The 20,741-nt window shown below is 40.8% G+C and overlaps 1 protein-coding gene across 1 annotated transcript in view; it reads left to right on the top strand.

The window, feature by feature from the left end:
• The first annotated feature begins 3,013 nt into the window (after positions 1-3,013).
• The window catches only part of CCDC91 (coiled-coil domain containing 91), a 168,151-nt gene continuing 150,423 nt past the window's right edge, over positions 3,014-20,741 (top strand). The window contains exon 1 of the mRNA XM_070755232.1: positions 3,014-3,038. The gene's annotated coding sequence lies outside the window, so the exon portion shown is untranslated. The remainder of the gene's footprint in view (positions 3,039-20,741) is intronic.

The raw sequence follows: 20,741 nt of genomic DNA, 5'->3' as shown, positions 1-20,741 counted from the left end.
AAGACCCGTGGGAGGTGTAGGTCTGCTATCTACAGCCTCGGCTTGGCAGCAAGAATCCTGTATTGCTGCATGGACTTTTGCCTTCGTGGATATATCTGAAGATACAGCATTTTCCTGTTTGTAAGGACATTTTCTGTTACCTGTGTTTTTCTTGACTTTTATAAAACTGCTTTTGCCTTTTACCAGTGTGTCTGGATTCTCTTTTTGGGTTGGTATTGGCTTCTGGAGTGACCCAGACAGAACAAATTCCGATCCCAAAGTTGCTTTTTTCAAAAAGCGACTGATTTCCCCCCTCTTCCCCCCCCCCCTTGAAAATATCTTCAGTTTCTTGGATCAGAAGCTAAATCTTTTCAAGGAAAAGAAAGAAAACGAAACGCCAAGAAAGTCTACTTGGTTTTGAAGAAACACCTTTGGGACAATCATGACTCGGACGATTGAGTAGCTTCACAGACATCTTTTGTCTGTGGAGGTTCAGCTTGATTTTTCCAGTTTAATTTCCTTGGCAGACCTTTTAAGAACAATCCTGTTGATAAAAAAGAGTTTTTATTTTTGCAGCTCCTCTTGCCATTATTGAATTTTCCTCCAATTGTTATATTTCCATGGGCTTTAGCCTGTTTGCCTTCTGAAGCAACTAAGGTTAAAAAGAGTTAATATTTGCCCTTGAGTGGGCTTCTCCTCTTTGTATATTTTCATTTGTCAGGTTTTTTTTCCAACATAGAAAAAAAAAAGAGGAATATTTTTCTATTTTGTAAGCAGGGCATTCTGATTTAACATGCTGAGTTATATCTTTGAGTTACTGTTTTGCCCCATTGTATTATTTTGTATATATATATAAACAAAGAGGCAGTTTATTTTAAATATGTATAAACAAAGAGGCACTTTATTTTAAAACTACTAAAAAGTTACTAACTTTTTAGCAGTTTTAAAATAAGTTTTAACGTTCCAGAGATCGTGATGGCTGCTGCCTCTTTGTTTATAACTATAGCTGGAACTTGCATTTTAGGACAATTTGTGTGTGTGTGTGTGTGCGCGCGCATATGTGTGTTTGTGGGTGTGTATGTTTTTGCTGAATTTAAAATTAAGGGAGACTAGGATAGATCTATTTCGGCCTTATCAGCTGGCCATACCCTCACTGGGATTTGAACTTGCAGCCTTTGCCTTAGTAAGGCAGAGAATTAACCTCTAGGCTACAGGATCTGACCCCTTCAGCTTTGTCTTTATCTCAAAAAAATAAAGGAAGCACTCAAATAACACATCCTAAATCTGAATGAATGAAATATTATAATTGAATATTTCATTTGCACAACTATTCCATTTACACAACCCCATGTTGATTTACTTGAAGTTATATTCTGTTTTTAAGTGTTCCCTTTATTTTTTTGAGCAGTGTGTGTGTGTATGTGTAAATATATATATATCCTAGTCTCCCTTAATTTTCAAATTCAGCAAAAACATGTGATACATGTACACATATAAACACACACACACACATATATATTTCACTATGTGCCACATATTGTCCTTTGTAGTCTGTTTCAGCAAAGCTGCCTTTATAATTTCTACAGCAACATCTGTAGTCAAATTATTGCTCTCATAGTTTAGAAGGTTGAAAAGGAATTTTGTCTTTCCATTATCCTGTCCACATCATAAATCTTTGAAACACAACTTGAATATATTGATTTATTATTTATTGATTCATTCTTCCCTCCATGGCCCTCCTTATGCTACCCCAGCTGAGTGGGCCGCTATTTCTGAACAAGGATGAGTGGCTGTTGAAAAGAAACATTCTCCTTAACTCTGTCCCAGGCTGGGGTTCTGAGCACAGTTGAAATGGGTGAATGCCCCAACTAGCGTGCTGACTAAAGAATTTTGGGAGTTGCAGTCCATGCAAACCTGGTGGGGAATTGTAGGAGCTGTATCTATGCCTGTATTCCATCCTAGAATGTATGCTGGAAGGATTCTGGGATTTGCAGGATACACAGGCTGACTGAGGAACTGTGGGAGTTGCAATCCATGCCTGTCTGGTGCGGAATTCTGGGAGCTGTAGTCCATTTATGCTTGGAGGGAGAGTCTGGGATTTTCAGTTCATGCAGGCTGGCTGAGGAATTCTGGGTGTTGCAGTCCATGCATACTGGGAGGATTCTGGGATTTTCATTCCATGCTGAGGGAATGTATCTTTTCTTTTATGTACACTGCGGAGAGGGGCGGCATACAAATCTAATAAATAATAATAATAATAATAATAATAATAATAATAATAATAATAATAATATGCACCAAAGACAAATTCCTTGTGTCTCCAATCATTCTTGACCAATAAAGAATTCTATTCTATTCTATTCTATTCTTCTTTACGTGTTGCAGTTCAGGCCTGCTGCGAGGATTCTGGGATTTGCAGTCCATGCTAAAGGAATTCTGGGAGATACAGTCCATGTATGCTAGGAGGGGGAGTCTGGGAATTGTGGTCCATGCATGCTGGGAACATTCTGGGATTTTCATTCCATGCTGAGGGAATTCTGGGTGTTACAGTCCATGTATGCTAGGAAGGGGAAATTCTGGGATCTGCAGTTCATCTACAAATCCCTCAGATTGAGCAACACTGGTCCAGGTGACCTCAGGCGTCCCTTTGCACCAGAAGCGGGGGTAGGCAAAGTTGGCTCTTCTATAACTTGTGGACTTCAACTCCCAGAATTCCCGAGCCGATCATGCTAGCTCAGGAATTCTGGGAGTTGAAGTCCACAAGAGCCAACTTTGCCTACACCCTGCACCTGAGAGAGACAGCTGTTGCCTTTACCCTTTCTGCCTTACAGAGGCCTATCAAGAGAGTGAGTGAGAGAGAGAGACCTTCGGGAAGGCCTCGGAGCTTCACCCTTCCACGCTCCAGAGCCTCCCCGGCTGGATGACCTCGCGACAGGTCCCCAACCCACTCTCCTCTCCATCTCTCCCTCAGCTTGGCGAGAGAGGACAGGCGGAGCCTCGCGCCTGCTGATAGGTCCCTCCTTAGCGCAGGCGCCCTGGAGGCGGAGGTGTGGCTGCAGGTGAGGGGGCCGCGGCGAGCCGGGGGCGCTGTGAGGGGGCGGTGTTGGGTGTCTGCGGGGGCGCGGAGGCAAAGATGTCGGCATTGCAAAGGGCGGCCCTGCCTGGGAAGCGCCGGGAAGCGGCTGCAGGGTCTTCGGGATGGGTGGGTGGGGGGCTTGGTTTCAGAAAAAAAATGCCCCCCCCCCCTCTCCATGCTCGCTCCCCGCTTCCCTGCCCGGGGGCTGCTGGTGGGGGGAATGCATCCGTGCTTCCTCTCCGCAGGCCTGCTTTTCCCCACAGGCAGGCAGGGCCTGCGGCCAAGGTGGCATTCGTGGGCTGGGGGATATTCCCCCTGGGTTGCCTTCTTTGGAGCCCTAAAAGAGCAGATCAGCTGGGCGAGATCCGCCTGCCGTCTTGCTCCTGGATTCCCCGACCTCCCCATTGGGATCCAGTTGGTTCTGATGGCAGATTGAGAGAATAGAATAGAGAATAGAATAGAATAGAGAATAGTATATAGAATAGAAGAGAATAGAGAATAGAGAATAGAATAGAGAATAGAATAGAATAGAGAATAGTACAGTATATAGAATAGAATAGAGAATAGAACAGAATAGAGAATAGAGAATAGAATAGAGAAGAGAAGAGAATATAGAATAGAATAGAGAATAGAATAGAGAATTAATTGCATTTGTATGCTGCCCTTCTCCGAGTTCTGATGTGCAGTTCTGATTATTTGTTTGTATATTTGTTTGTTTGCTTGTATTTATGTATTTATTTGTGCATATATATATGCATGTATTTATTTATGTGTGTGTGTGCATGTATGTATGTATGTATGTATGTATGTATGTATGTATGTATGTATTAAGAATTGTCCTAAACATGCAAGGTCCAGGTATAGTACAATGGGGATTTTATTCTCTGATGAAGTCAGCAGGGGCTGACGAAAGCTTAGTAATTTTTAAATAATTTTTTTAACCGTTCTGGACATCGTGATGTCTATCGTTTCTTTATCTATCTATCTATCTATCTATCTATCTATCTATCTATCTATCTATCTATCTATCTATCTATCTATCTATCTATCTACCTACCTACCTACCTACCTACCTACCTACCTACCTACATACATACATACATATATATATATATTGTCAGAACCTATACAAGATAGCAGGTATGGGTATAAACATAGTAAATACAGATATACAGATAATGAGGGCAGTAGGACAGGGACGGTAGGCACTCTGGTGCGTTTATGCCCTTACAGATCTCTTAGGAATGGGGTGAAGTCGACAGTAGACAGCCTAAGGTTAAAATTTTGGAGGGGTTGGGAAAGAAACCACGGAGTCGGTAGTACATTCCAAGCATGGATCATTCTGTTGAACAATGCGTGGTGTGCTCATGGGCTGGCACAATTCTTTTGCAAAACATCTTTTTTTTCCTGGTGGGGTTCTTCCTTAGCTGGCAGCCTGCCTTTGGGCAAGAAGAACCCAGATGTAATTGCATCAGGCCCAGATGTAAATAGTCCTCTCTGTAACTCTCTCTCTCTTTCTCTCTCTCTTTAGTGGTGGGATAATGTAATAATTATAGGATAATAACAATGGATGAGGGCAAGGCTGGGCTGACTCTTATGGGGCACCTGAAGGAGAGGAATTGGGGCAGGTGAAGTGTCTAATCAGATATTACCTGTCTGCAAACTTTGGTTTTGTTTTTTGTTCCCCCCCCCCCCCCCGAGAGGGCTTAGTGAATCATAGTGGTTTATAAGTGTTGGGGTCAGTTGGCTTTTTTGGGAGAGCTCCTTGATCTCAGGAGAATTCTGGGAGTTGAAGTCCAGATATCTTCAAGTAGCCAAGGTTGGGAAACACTGGGCTAGAAGACCTCTAAGGTCTTTTCCAACTCTGTTTAAAACAACCTTTATTAAATACATGTTTAAAAGCAAACATAGAGAAAAAAGAAACATATATTATAAAGAAAATCAAACAAAACAAAACAGAAAAACAATAACAGTACAAACAAACAATATAGAAAAAAAACATTTTCCATAGTGTAATGTAAATGGTAAACATCATAAGAAAGGTACTAAAGAAACAATGTAAAGCATTTTCACTACATAGAGAGTTTGTTCATAGTAACTTAGTCGATATATAAGTAAGTGCATATAACATTGTTATTTGTGTCTGGTTGTGTCTAGTGTCCTTTGAGATTGGGCGGGATTGAAGTTGAATGAATGAATGAATGAATGAATAAATGAATAAATAAATGAATGAATGAATGAATGAATGAATGAATGAATAAATGAATAAATAAATAAATAAATTTGAGTCTTCATAATACAATTTACATTTCCCCCTTCCATTTTCTCTGTGAGTGAATCATATGTAATCAATAACCATACTAATCTTGAGTTTATAACGTTACCATCCAAACCTTCCACATATATAACAAGTTTGTCAACCATATTTGTTGACAGCTATATTGCGACTTGTTGTTTTAAATGTTATTTAAAGGTTTCAATCCATTTTGGGTTTTATTTATTCTTTATGTCCTTTGATTTGTCGTCTTGTTGTTAAATTACTCTTCCAACTCTGTTATTCTGTATTCTGTAAAATCTGGATGGCACTGCCCGACTCTGCCACATGGGCCAGAAACATTTTCACTCTGATCTTACGTTTTTCCCCCCCATAATAGGGATTTTTCAAAATTTGTTTGCATGTGTGTGTTATGTAAAATTAGATGTTGAATGATTGATTGATTGGATTTATATGCCGCTCCTCTCCGGGGACTCGGGGCGGCTTACAACATATAAAAAGAACAATACAATACAAATTCTAAATCCAATTTATATAAAACCCACTTATCTAACCTAAAATCCCCATTACAGTATATTAAAAACCAACCATTCTCACTCAACAACAACATGCATATCATTTGTTGGCCAGGGGCCTAGAGTCTAATGGCTCCAAACCTGGCAGCATAGATGAGTCTTTAGACTCTTATGGAAGGCGAGGAGGGTGGGGGAAGTGCGAATCTCTGGGGGGAGCTGATTCCAGAGGGCTGGGGCCCCCACAGAGAAGGCCCCTGGGCCTACCAAGCGGCATTATCTAGTTGACGGGGCCTGGAGAAGGCTGACTCTGTGGGACGTAACCGGTGGCTGGGACTCATGCAGCAGAAGGCGGTTCCTCAAATATTGATTGATTGATTGATTGATTGATTGATTGATTCATTCATTCATTAATTTAGTCCAATACACAATGAGGGTTGTAGTAGGTATATATATATATATATATATATACACACACATAGTAAAATACATGAAGGTTATAGAGGAGATACTCATAGTAAAATATATCTAAGAAATAATAGAAAAGAAGATATAGTAATAGAACATATCAATGAAAGAATAGAAGAAGAGATATAGGAATAGAAGAAAGGTATAGGAGATATAGGAGAGCAATAGGACAGGGGACGGAAGGCACTCTAGTGCACTTGTACTCGCCCCTTACTGACCTCTTAGGAATCTGGATAGGTCAACCGTAGATAATCTAAGGGTAAAGTGTTGGGGGTTTGGGGATGACACTATGGAGTCCGGTAATGAGTTCCACGCTTCGACAACTCGGTTACTGAAGTCATATTTTTTACAGTCAAGTTTGGAGCGGTTAATATTAAGTTTAAATCTGTTGTGTGCTCTTGTGTTGTTGTGGTTGAAGCTGAAGTAGTCGCCGACAGGCAGAATGTTGCAGCATATGATCTTTTGGGCAATACTTAGATCATGTTTAAGGTGTCGTAGTTCTAAGCTTTCAAGACCCAGGATTGGAAGTCTAGTCTCGTAGGGTATTCTGTTTCGAGTGGAGGAGTGAAGGGCTCTTCTGGTGAAGTATCTTTGGACATTTTCAAGGGTGTTGATGTCTGAGATGCGATATGGGTTCCAAACGGATGAGCTGGGTCTGGCAAAAGTTTTGTAAGCTCTGGTAAGTAGTGTGAGATTGCTAGAGCAGAAGCTACGTAGGATTAGGTTTACAACTCTTGAAGCCTTCTTGGCATGTAGGGCTTTAGGAGATCATAACCAACACTTTGAATTGTGTCTGGAAACCAATTGGCAGCCAATGTAGTCCACGGAGTACTGGAGAAACATGGTCATACCTGGGAAGGTCCATGACCGCTCGGGGTATAGATAGATAGGTAGATAGGTAGATAGATACATGCATACATACAAGAAATGAATGAATATACACCTCCAAAAATAAAGGGAACACTTAAACAACACAATATAACTGCAAGTAAATCAAACTTCCGTGAAATCAAACTGGCCCCTTAGGAAGCAACACTGATTGACAATCAATTTCACATGCTGTTGTGCACATTCAACTTTGTACAGAACAAAGTATTCAATCAGAATATTTCATTCATTTAGATCTAGGATGTGTTATTTGAATGTTCCCTTTGGTTTTTTGAGCAGTATATATTGATTTCTTGTTATAATTGTTTAGCTCCTTGTATAATCAAAGACTGCCTTTTATGTTGCAACTATTTTTTTTTTTTTTAGGGTTGTAAAGTTTTACATGAATTCTTACCTTGGTCAAAAAAGCCTGAAATAAAAACGCATTGAATAAAAGTTATGCATCTTTTTGTACAGCAGGCTCTCACATCATATGTGTGGTTTGTTTTTGCTTAGTGCGATATGCAAATGTGGTCTTCATGGTTTGCGAACCGTGATTAACAAGTCTGAAAAAGCGCCAAGTTATGCAAACTTTTCCTTAGCAAAACTTGTTTTTCTGTATGCTTGGGTCTGGATTTTTATTTTATTTTTTTTTAAAAAAATATTTTCCTTTTAGTATTTTGTGTTTTTATGTTTGTATTATGTAAACTGCTCAGTGTCTTTTTGGAATTGGAAGGCACACACATCACCGAAGTAAATAAATAACACTCGTTTTAATGCATTCATCATTTATTAGTCAAATTTTATATGGCCGCCCATTGCCTGGAAAGTTACTCTGGACAGCGTACAACTTTTTTTTTTTTTAAAAAATTGCATCTATTACATTATATGGTCACTTTTTCCAGAAATAGCTGCTAGAATAGAATTTTATTGGCCAATGTGATTGGACACACAAGGAATTTGTCTTGGTGCATATGCTCTCAGCGTACATAAAATAAAATATACATTTGTCAAGAATCATGTGGTACGACACTTAATGATTGTCATAGGGGTCAAATAAGCAATATTAATAAAAATCTTAGGATATAAGCAACAAGTTACAGTCATACAGACAACATGGGAGGAAATGGGTGATAGGAATGATGAGAAAAACTAGTAGAATAGAAGTGCAGATTTAGTAGAAAGACTGACAGTGTTGAGGGAATTATTTGTTTAGTAGAGTGATGGCGTTCGGAAAAAAACTGTTCTTGTGTCTAGTTGTCTTGGTGTGCAGTGCTCTGTAGCGACGTTTTGAGGGTAGGAGTTGAAACAGTTTGTGTCCAGGATGCGAGGGGTCAGTAAATATTTTTCCCACCCTCTTTTTGACTCGTGCAGTATACAGGTCCTCAATGGAAGGCAGGCTGGCAGCAATTGTTTTTTCTGCAGTTCTGATTGTCCTCTGAAGTCTGTGTCGGTCCTGTTGGGTTGCAGCACCAAACCAGACAGTTATAGAGGTGCAGATGACAGACTCAATGATTCCTCTGTAGAACTGGATCAGCAGCTCCTTGGGCAGTTTGAGCTTCCTGAGCTGGCGCAGAAAGAACATTCTTTGTTGTGCTTTTTTGATGATGTTTTTGATGTTAGGTGACCATTTTAGGTCTTGAGATATGATAGAACCTAGAAATTTGAAGGTCTCTACTGTTGATACTGTGTTGTCTAGTATTGTGAGAGGTGGAAGGGTGGAAGGGTTTCTCTTAAAGTCTACCACCATTTCTACGGTTTTGAGTGTGTTCAGTTCTAGATTGTTCTTGTCACACCACAAGGATAGTTGTTCAACTTCCCGTCTGTATGCGGATTCATCATTGTCTCGAATGAGTCCGATCACTGCTGTACATAACTCAGAGAAATTTTGAGGGTCTGTTTTTAGGTTAAAGTAATCAAAGAAGGTCAATTTCTTGGGGCGAGTTGCATATTTTATTTACTTATTTGTATCTCAGCTTTATTATTTTTACAAACCTTTTCCCTACAACAACAACAACCCTTTGAGGTATGTCAGGCTGAGAGAGAATGACTAGCCCAAGGTCATCTAGTTGCCTTTCATGACTAAGACGGGACTTGAACTCATAACCACCTGCTTTCTACCTGCTACCTTAACTCGCTGAACCAAACTGGCTCTCTTATCATATTAGCAGATCTTTTTGCTAAGAGATGCAGTTGAGTTTTTAATCAAATGGATAAATATTTACCTGGACTAAGAATTATGAATTTTTAAGCTGTAACGTACAGCCTGTTTTCTAATTACGTGACAAATAAGATTTTATTTTGGGAAGGATTTTATCAGCTGCTCATGCTGTGTAAACAATTTGAAACTGGCCAATTTTATCCTGGATTTTTGTTTATTTAAATCGGATGTTTAATTTTTAAAAAAATCAAATTTATTTTAATAAAATGCTTTGGGAGTAAAAACCGATCTAAAAATAGTTTTCTATTTAAGATACATTAATCATTTAGTTTATTCCGCTTGGAATGGAGCTTAGTTACATAGCATGAGGCTGTATATAGCATGTGGCACCAATGACAAATTATTATTATTATTATTATTATTATTATTATTATTATTATTATTATTAATAATAATACAGTAATAATAATTTATTAGATTTGTATGCCGCCCCTCTTGGCCAATATAGAATTCCTGTTCTGTTCTATTCTATTCTATTCTATTCTATTCTATTCTATTCTATTCTATTCTATTCTATTCTAGTTCTAGTTCTAGTTCTAGTTCTAGTTCTAATTCAATTCTAATTCAATTTTTATTCAATTCTAATTCTATTCCATTCTACCCTACCCTATTCCTATTCCTATTTTGTCCTAGTCCTACCCTATCCTGTTCTGTTCTGTATTTATTTACATTTTTGGTAAACTCATTCATTGAATCCAAGCTCCGCAAACTGAGATAATATGTACTGCATGGATGCATTCATGCAATTTCCCAGTAACCATGAGGAAAAAAAAATAATCATAAAACAAAGTTTAGGGATATTCTTTTAGCCCATTGTTTTGCAAATCTACGTACACTGCAAACTATGATTGTTTGTAGACAAATGCATTTGTACCACCAGACTGTAAGTCTGGGGAGGAAGGGCAACCAGTGAAAATGAAAGTGAAACCTAAGCAAGTTATAAATATAATATTAAAGAGCACTTGTCATTTCAGATCCATAATGGCAACGCCTGTTAGCCGGCATCTGCTCACCTACTGCCCGCTATGTCCCTTACCTTGTTGCATCACTGCTGCAACGCCAGTCGTCCCATGAAAGTGAACGGGATGATAGGGGACTCAACAGTGGGTCAGAGGAGGAGCTATTGCAGGACATGAGAGTTGCTCTTTAAAAATTATTTAAATCAAGTCGATTTAAATCAAGCCTCTTTACTAGTGATTTAAATCACCATTTAACTTGTGATTTAAACCGACTTGATTTAAATCAAATCCACCCTGCCATCAAGGCTGTTCTGGAGTCAAAGTACTATAGTTTAATCTCCAGGCACTTCATTTAACCAATGATCAAGCAGTGGAAAAGAGGTGTAAGTCGCCCATACCCTTGAGAATTTATTAGAATTGCAGACTTCAATTTTCTCTTCCTATTCCAAATTGTACATAAACAAGTATTTTTCTTTCTTTCTTTCTTTCTTTCTTTCTTTCTTTCTTTCTTTCTTCTTCTCTCTCTCTTTCTCTCTCTCTCTTTCTTTCTTTCTTTCTCTCTCTCTCTCTTTCTTTCTCTCTCTTTCTTTCTTTCTCTCTCTCTCTCTTTCTCTTTCTTTCTTTCTTTCTTTCTTTCTTTCTTTCTTTCTTTCTTTCTTTCTTACCTCTTAGAAAGGGGGGAGAGGTCAATTGTAGATAATCTAAGGTAGAGCATTCCAGACGTTGATGACTCTATTGCTGAAGTCGTATTTTTTGCAGTCACGTTTGCAGTCACGAGCGGTTGACATTGAGTTTAAATCTATTACTGCTTATGTGTTGTTGCGGTTGAAGGTGAAGAAGTCGCTAACAGGTTGGACATTTTGGTATATTTATTTATTTATTATTTAGATTTGTATGCCGCCCCTCTCCGCAGACTCGGGGCGGCTCACAACAAGATACAGCAATTCATGACAAATCCAAATAAATTTAAAATATGATTTTATGAACAATAGTTAGGTCGGAACGGAGACGTCGCAGTTGTAAGTTGTCTAATTGGAGAATTTCAAGTCTGGTGGAGTAAAGTACAGTGGCACCTCTACTTAAGAACTTAATTCGTTCCGTGACCAGGTTCTTAAGTAGAAAGGTTTGTAAGTAGAAGCAATTTTTCCCATAGGAATCAATGTAAAAGGAAATAATGCGTGCAAACCCATTAGGAAAGAAATAAAAGCTTGGAATTGGGGTGGGAGGAGGAGGAGGAAGAAGAGGAGGAGGACAGTCACTGCAGAAGGAAAAAGGGGAGGGGAATCAAAAAAATCCAAAACTTTAAGGCTTAAAAAAAAAAAGAGGGACTCTGAGGCAGAGAGGAGGAGCATGTGCCTCCCGTACACCCGGTGCAAGGCTGCCTCCTGTACAATGCGACAGAGAGAGAAACCCAGGGAGAATGGCAGGAAACTGGCCGGGCCTTCGTGCCGCTCTCAAATTTCCTGGGAAATTTTTCCAGGATCGGGTTCTTAAAGTAGAAAATGGTTCTTGAGAAGAGGCAAAAAAATCTTGGACACCCGGTTCTTATCTAGAAAAGTTCTTAAGCAGAGGCGTTGTTAGGTAGAGCAGTGTTTTTCAACCAGTGTGCCGTGGCACACTAGTGTGCCGCGAGACATGGTCAGGTGTGCGGCGAAGCTCAGAGAGAGAAAGAAAACAAGAGAGAGAGAAAGAAAGAGAGAGAAAGAAAGAAAGAGCAAGAGAGAGAGAAAGCAAGCAAGAGAGAGAAAGAAAACAAGAGAGAAAGCAAGCAAGAGAAAGAAAGAGAGAGAAAGAGAACAAGAGAGAAAGAAAGCAAGAGAGAGAAAGAAAGAGGGAGGGAAAGTGGGAGAGAGAAAGACATAGAGGGAAGTAGGGAGGGAGAGAGAAAGAGAGCAAAAAAGAGGAAGGAAGAGAAAGAAAGAGGGATGGAGAGAGAAAAAAGAGGGAGAGAAAGAGGGAGAGAGAAATAGAGCGAAAGGGAGGAAGAGAGAGAAATTTTTTGTCCAAACTTTTTTTAGCCGCCCCCCCCCCCCTCAATGTGCCCCATGGTTTTGTAAATGGAAAAAATGTGCCGCGGCTCAAAAAAGGTTGAAAATCACTGAGGTAGAGGTACCACTGTATTTTGTTGTGAGAAGAACTCTTCCCTTTTTTTCCTAACGATACCAATCTGCAGCTGATTTTTCTGGAAATGTCATCTGCTTCTCCAGCACTTTTCGTAATCATGGAATGCAAATCGCTTTCATATTTTGGGAGCGCGTAGGCGCTGCTCCTTAGATTACCGTTTAATTAAACTGTCAGTCTTGTTCAACGGCTATAAGACGAGCTTCCCTTCGTTTATTAGAACATCTCAGATAATTTGTCTGTTGCAATCAGAAGATCAGCTCATGCTGTTCTTGATCAAAGTGTCTGAAGGTTTTCTTCGTAACGACGTGGAAACTGGAAATTCTTTTTACATCAGCAGACAAGATTGTGTTGGAAACTCATTCGGCAGACGGCAAATTATAACTGAAGCGCGTGTGTTTCATGGTCTTGTGAAACGCATATTTATTCATGCGTGTAATGTCCATTACTTCACCAAATCAAATTGCTATGCTGGCAGATCTTGGCTCATGATCTGGTTTACAGATAAAAGTTGCATGTCATTCCTCTTTTTTTTAAAAAAAGATAGTATCCCTGAGGGATATCACTACTATATGATTAAAGGTACATCATGGGAAGGTTCTTTTCATTTTGTAGGCAGTCGGAAGTATCCACAAAAACATAATTGAATATATTTGTGTAAAATGTGATGTATAAATATCTAGGGCAGTGATTATCAACTTGGGGGTCGGGACCCCTTTGGTGGACAAAAAACCATTTCACAGAGGTCAAATTTCCCACAGTGTTAGGAACTAAAGCTTCTATTTTGACGCCTCGGAACATATTTTTCTATCTATCTATCTATCTATCTATCTATCTATCTATCTATCTATCTATCTATCTATCTATCTATCTATCTATTAATTAGATTTGTATCCCATCCCTCTCCGTAGACTCGGGGCGGCTCACAGCAATAATAAACAATATATAACAAATCTAATAATTAAAAAAACACACACTAAAAACCCCATTATTAAAAGCAAACATACATACAAGCATACCATACATAACTGTATAGGCCCGGGGGAGATGTTTCAGTTCCCCCATGCCTGACGGCAAAGGTGGATTTTAAGGAGTTTACGAAAGGCGAGGAGGGTGGGGCAGTTCTAATCTCTGGGGGGAGCTGGTTCCAGAGGGTTGGGGCCGCCACAGAGAAGGCTCTTCCCCTGGGTCCCGCCAAACGGCATTGTTTAGTTGACGGGACCCGGAGAAGGCCCACTCTGTGGGACCTAACTGGTCACTGGGATTCATGCGGCAGAAGGCGGTCCTGGAGATATTCTGGTCCGATGCCATGAAAAGCTTTATAGGTCATAACCAACACTTTGAATTGTGACTGGAAATTGATCGGCAACCAATGCAGACTGCGGAGTGTTGGTGAAACATGGGCATATTTGGGAAAGCCCATGACTGTTCTCGCGGCTGCATTTTGCACGATCTGAAGTTTCCGAACACTTTTCAAAGGTAGCCCCATGTAGAGAGCGTTACAGTAGTCGAGTCTCGAGGTGATGAGGGCATGAGTGACTGTGAGCAGTGAGTCCCGGTCCAGATAGGGCCGCAACTGGTGCACCAGGCGAACCTGGGCAAACATCCCCCTCGCCACAGCTGAAAGATGGTGCTCTAATGTGAGCTGTGGATCGAGGAGGATGCCCAAGTTGCGGACCCAATCCGACCAATCAGGCGTTTACAGTGGGGGTGTCCCTCTGACCTTCCTGCCAATCAGCTTAAAGCTCTGTTGGGAGAATTGGCGCTAGACTTATGGTTGGGGGTCATCACAACACGAGGAACTGTATTAGGGGCCGCGGCATTAGAAAGGTTGAGAACCCTTGTTACTAGTTAAGAAAGGTTGATGACTTATGTCATTTGATTATCACTTCTGGATTTTGTGTTTGTGATGGTAAAAAAAGAAGCAGCAGCTTTGACTTTGGTCTTTTTGATCAGAAAAAAAATGTCGTTATAGAAATGGCTAGTTATATATTCATGTGGAAAAGCAAAAAGCTGGACTGTTTTTATTTTGTATTGTGCTAAAGGGAATCGAACGTCAATACAATTTTTCCCCTCTCCCTTCCTTCTATCTTGGCGGGACCCAGGGGAAGAGCCTTCTCTGTGGCGACCCCGGCCCTCTGGAACCAACTCCCCCCAGAGATTAGAATTGCTCCCACCCTCCTTGCCTTTCGTAAGCTATTTAAAACCCACCTCTGCCGCCAGGCATGGGGGAATTGAGATACTCTTTCCCCCTAGGCCTTTACAATTTTATGCATGGTATGTCTGTATGTATGTTTGGTTTTTATAATAATGGGTTTTTAATTGTTTTTAGTATTGGATTATTATTGTATGCTGTCTTGTTATTGCTGTTAGCCGCCCCGAGTCTCCGGACAGGCGCAGCATACAAATCCAATAAATAATAATAATAATAATAATAATAATAATAATAATAATAATCTCACACACCCTTTTTCTTGCTTCTTTTCCTTCCCTTAATTTGTTATTTCTATTTGGATTTTTAAAATATTTTATATATTCCTTGGAGTATGTTGTGGTTAGCTCTGGCCCAGCTCCTAACCCAGGGAATGTGGAGGTGGATGCAGGGGAAACTTCAACATGTCACAGGCCTGTGTTATTGCCGACAGAGTCAGTTCAGAGTTTAGTTTCCTCGGACGAAGAAGAAGGTGGGAGTGACTCGGAAGAGGGGGGCTTGGCACACAGCCAAGGCAGCCAATCTTCCTTATCTTCTATAGCTTCAGATGATGACATGTTGGACCCATGCAAGTGCAGAATTATGCGTAGAAGAGACCAAGTAAGGACATATTACAGGAGATAAGGGAGGCCACCTGTGTTTGGGTGGGGCTCCAGTAATTAGGGCTGCTGCTATAAATAGCAGCATGTGGGTTTGGCCGTTGTGAAAGAGTATCTGATTGCAGTTCTTCAGGAATCTTGTGTTGCTGGACTTTGTTGCTTTTTCACGCCTTTGAAACCAAAGCAGAGCAAAGTGTGTGTGTGTGTCTCACTTCGTTGGGAGAAGAAGGGGTGTGAAGTTTCTTCACAGCTGCTAGCTAAGTACTTAATGACTGCTTAAGGGAAATTGTACAGACTACCCGTTTGTTTTGGGATGAGTCCTCTTTGCAATACAAAAAGGGTGCTTTGTTTATTTTGAATTTTGTGATAAAGAACATTGTTTTGAATTTTTAAACGTGTGTGTGTCTGAAATTTGTACCCTTGAATTTTCGGGTGGCTCCTACCAGAGAGCCCGGCAGAACGGAGTATATATTTTATATATAGTCCTCGGAGAGGGGCGGCATGGAAATTCAATTAATAAATAAACAATTAATAAATATAATAAAATAAAATTTTAAAAAAGAAAGAAAGAATGGTGATCTCCAATAAAAGAAAACCCACCTCTTGCTATTTATTACTGTAGTTTGCCCACCGTAGCTTGAAGCAATTTTTTCCAACGATAGGAAACGTATTCCTTGATCAGTCGTTGAAGTCTGTCCACCTCAAGGGAAAATGGGTGTAATTATATTCTTCGCTGCCACTCGCATACAGATGTCCTTCAGAGCACATCTGTCATCATCCCTAATCCCGACGGGATTCCAATCATTCTGCTTTGAGGAGGCCCTCATTATCTTCTTATATATTTTCCAGCCTTGAGGATATAACTCTGTATCAACCTTAGTCTCTCCCCTTGATGATTCCTTGCTTTTTTATTCACTACCTCAGCTGTGGTGAGGGGGGTGTTTGCCCAGGTTCGCCTGGTGCACCAGTTGCGGCCCTATCTGGACCGGGACTCACTGCTCACAGTCACTCATGCCCTCATCACCTCGAGGCTCGACTACTGTAATGCTCTCTACATGGGGCTACCTTTGAAAAGTGTTCTGAAACTTCAGATTGTGCAGAATGCAGCTGCGAGAGCAATCATGGGCTTTCCCAAGGCATGCCCATGTTACACCAACACTCCGCAGTCTGCATTGGTTGCCGATCAATTTCCAGTCACAATTCAAAGTGTTGGTTATGACTTATAAAGCCCTTCATGGCATCGGAGCAGAATATCTCCGGGACTGCCTTCTGCTGCACGAATCCCAGCGTCCGATAAGGTCCCACAGAGTGGGTCTTCTCCGGGTCCCGTCGACTAAACAATGTCGTTTGGCGGGACCCAGGAGAAGAGCCTTCTCTGTGGCGGCCCCTACCCTCTGGAACCAGCTCCCCCCAGATATCAGAGTTGCCCCCATCCTCCTTGCCTTTCGCAAGCTCCTTAAAACCCACCTCTGTCGTCAGGTATGGGGGAATTGAGACTTTCCCTTCCCCCTAGGCTTATAGAATTTATACATGGTATGCTTGTATGTATGATTGGTTCTTTAAATTGGTTTTTTTTAGATTATTTTTAATATTAGATTTGTTTACGTTGTCTTTTTTATTGTTGTTAGCCGCCCCAAGTCTGTGGAGAGGGGCGGCATACAAATCTAATAAATACAAATACAAATACAAATACTACCTGGGAGAGGAAGAGACATTTAAGACCAAGCTCTTGTGCATTTTTACTTCCTGCTTTGACTACAGTTATGTTCTAAAACAGGGGCGTCAATTTTGAAATTTCTGGCGACGTCTCGACGAGGTCTCACTCGTCATCTTCAGGCTGGTGTTTCTGTCCTTGTTCTAAGGCGAACACTGCGAGACCTGAGCTGCCTTCCTTCTATAAATACTGGTGGCTGGGTGTGGTCTGATGGCTCAGCAATTGCCTGTTGTGTAGAAACTTCCTGGTGAGTCAGTGGGGTAACATCTGGGGTCGTTGATGTAGCTGAGGTATGCTGATTAGTTAATGATTGTAGATTAGGCGTGATATCCTGAGTAGTTGGAACTTGCAGGCTACTTGATTGTTTTACAATGTGTGTTCTGAGTCTGGTTTCTATGCCTGGGATACGTTTGAGGGCTGGTTTCCAGATGTCTGGTAAGCGGGAGGTATCATCCTGCTTGTTCATATTTTGGGGATGTTTTTCTATCTCGATGGCTTCGTCGAAACGTCGCCAGAAATTTCAAAATCCTACACGGGAAGAAACCCGAATATACCAAGACCGTCATACCTGTACCGTGAAAATCTACGAAAACACATATATATATATATAGAGCCGGGGTGGCGCAGCAGGTAGAGTGTTGTACTGCAGGTCACTGAAGCTGACTGTAGATCTGTAGGTCAGCAGTTCAGATCTCATCACCGGCTCAAGGTTGACTCAGGTGGGTAAAATGAGGACCCGGATTGTGGGGGCAATAGGCTGGCTCTGTTAAAAAGTGCTATTGCTAACATGTTGTAAGCCGCCCTGAGTCTAAGGAGAAGGGCGGCATAAAAATTGAACGAACGAACGAACGAACAAACAAACAAACAAACAAACAAACAAACAAACAAACAAACAAACAAACAAACAAACAAACAGTGGTACCTCTACCTAAGAATGCCTCTACTTAAGAACCTTTCTAGATAAGAACCGGGTGTTCAAGATTTTTTTGCCTCTCCTTAAGACCATGAGATCTTTTCCTGCCGTCAATCTTCTATGTTTCTATGTGGATATGTGCAAGCTGCGTGCATGAACAAAACACATGTATGGAAGACTGCAGGCATGTGTGTGGAAGGGGCACTTATGAGCAAAGTGAGCACGCACATGCGTGCACGCTCACATTTGCGAACCGGTAGGGAAAGTAAGCGAACACCACCTTTTGGTCTGCACAATCTCCGTAAGAAGAAGCCGGTTGCAAACTGCCTGAACACGACTTGACATACTTGTGGGTGATCAGATTGGCTGGAGATGATGTAATGGACAGGTCTTGACTGGTTCAACCTGTTCCGCTAGATTTTGGCCTAACCTGATACGTTTTATTTGCAAGGCGCGTACCCTGCCTAGCTCCACAGACTTTGAGATCCCGTGTTCAAGAAGAACAATAAGGAAAGAAAAATAAACTGTGTGTGTGTGCTTTTTTTGTCCAATCTCCCTTTTCATTATCAGCAAAAATATGTTGCATACATACATACATACATACATACATACATACATACATACATACATATATGTAGGTCTTGGCATATTCGTGTTTCTTCCCGTGTATGTTTCAGAGATTCTTGGCGACGTTTCGATGAGGTCCCACTCGTCATCTTCAGGCTGGTGCCTTTGGCTTTCTGCTCGGGCGAGCCACGAAATCACATTCACCATCTTCAGGCTGTAGTTCCAATCTTTGTGTTGTTTTAAATGGAATGTTAGCAACTGACATTTCTTCCTAGTATGTAGTGTGGGGGTGGAGATTTGCTTTGAATGTAGCAAATAGATTGGGTGACCACGTTTCAGTGATCTGATTGGTTGGTGTAATCATAGTTATTAGAAGGAATGACATGGAGATTTTTTTGAGGTGTTTTGTTTAAGGCTGATTTCCAAATATAAAATTCTAAAATCATAATTATTAGAAGGGTTTGGAACTACAGCCTGAAGATGGTGAATGTGATTTCGCCGAAACGTCGCATAGACATGCAAAACATTACACAGGGCAAAACCCGAACTCAGAACAATCTACATACATATACCCGTGAAAATTTACGAAAAATATATATATATATATATATATATATATATATATATATATATATATATATATATATATAAACTATATTTACAGCAGCACGAAGCTTACAACTTCAGCCTGATGATGGTGAATGTGATTTCACCCAAACGTCACATAGACATGCAAAATATTACATGGGGCAAAGCCCGAACTCAGAACAATCTACATATATACATACATACATACATACATACATACATACATACATACATATATATACATATACATATACATATACATACACACACACACACACACACACACACACACACACACAGTGATACCTTGTCTTACAAACTTAATTGGTTCCAGGACGAAGTTCTTAAGGTGAAAAGTTTGTAAGAGGAAACAATGTTTCCCATAGGAATCAATGGAAAAGCGATTAATGCGTGCAAGCCCAAAATGCAACCCTTTTGCCAGCTGAAGCGCCCGTTTTTGCGCTGCGGGGGTTCCCCTGAGGCTCCCCTCCATGGAAAACCCCACCTCCGGACTTCTGTGTTTTTGCAATGCTGCAGGGGAATCCCAGCATCGCAAAAACGAGCACTTTGCTGGCAATGGAAGTTTGGAGGTGGGGTTTCTCAGCGAAGGGAGCATCAGAGAAATCGCAGCATCACAAAAACACTGAAGTCCTCGAAACCCCACCTCCAGACCTCTGTGTTTTTGCGATGCTTCCGATTTCACTGAGGCTCCCCTCGCTGGGAAACTCCACCCCCAGACTTCCATTGCCAGTGAAGCGCCCATTTTTGTGCTGCTGGGATTCTCCTGCTGGGATTCCCCTGCAGCATCACAAAAACACGGAAGTCCGGAAGTGGGGTTTCCCATAGAGGGGAGCCTCAGGGGAATCCCAGCAGCGCAAAAACGGATGCTCCGCTGGCAACGGAAGTCCAAAGGTGGGGCATCCCAGTGGCGGCGTTGGGTTTGTAAGGTGAAAATAGTTTGTAAGAAGAGGCAAAAAAATCCTAAACCCTGGGTTTGTATCTCGAAAAGTTTGTATGACGAGGCGTTTGTAAGACGAGGTATTACTGTATATATATATGAATATATGTAGATTGTTCAGAGTTCGGGTTTTGCCCTGTGTAATATTTTGCATGTCTATGCGACGTTTCGGTGAAATCACATTCACCATCATCAGGCTGAAGTTTTAAGCTTCATGCTGCTGTAAATATGGTGAATGTGATTTCACCGAAACGTCGCATAGACATGCAAAATATTACACGGGGCAAAACCCGAACTCAGAACAATCTACATACATATACCTGTGAAAATCTACAAAAACAAATATGAATATATATATATATATATATATATATATATATATATATATATATATTTTCAAATTCAGCAAAAACATGTGACATATATATAAACATGTCACATGTTTTTGCTGAATTTGAAAATTAAGGGAGACTAGGATAGATCTATTTCGGCCTTATTTTGGCCTCATCAGCTAGCCATACCCACTGGGACTTGAACCTGCAATCTTTGCCTTGTAAGGCAGAGAATTAATCTCTAGGCTACCGTATCCAATCCCTTCAGCTCTGCACTATATATGCTGTACACATTTGTGCTCTATTCAAGATGTTTATACTGTTTCTTTTAAAAGGAAAAGGAGATCAGAGGTAATGCTGTAGCTTCTTATTGGGACAGA

Source organism: Erythrolamprus reginae, chromosome 6 (assembly GCF_031021105.1).
Source record: "Erythrolamprus reginae isolate rEryReg1 chromosome 6, rEryReg1.hap1, whole genome shotgun sequence".
NCBI classification, from domain to species: domain Eukaryota; kingdom Metazoa; phylum Chordata; class Lepidosauria; order Squamata; family Dipsadidae; genus Erythrolamprus; species Erythrolamprus reginae.
This window is presented reverse-complemented; position numbering and strand designations above follow the sequence as displayed.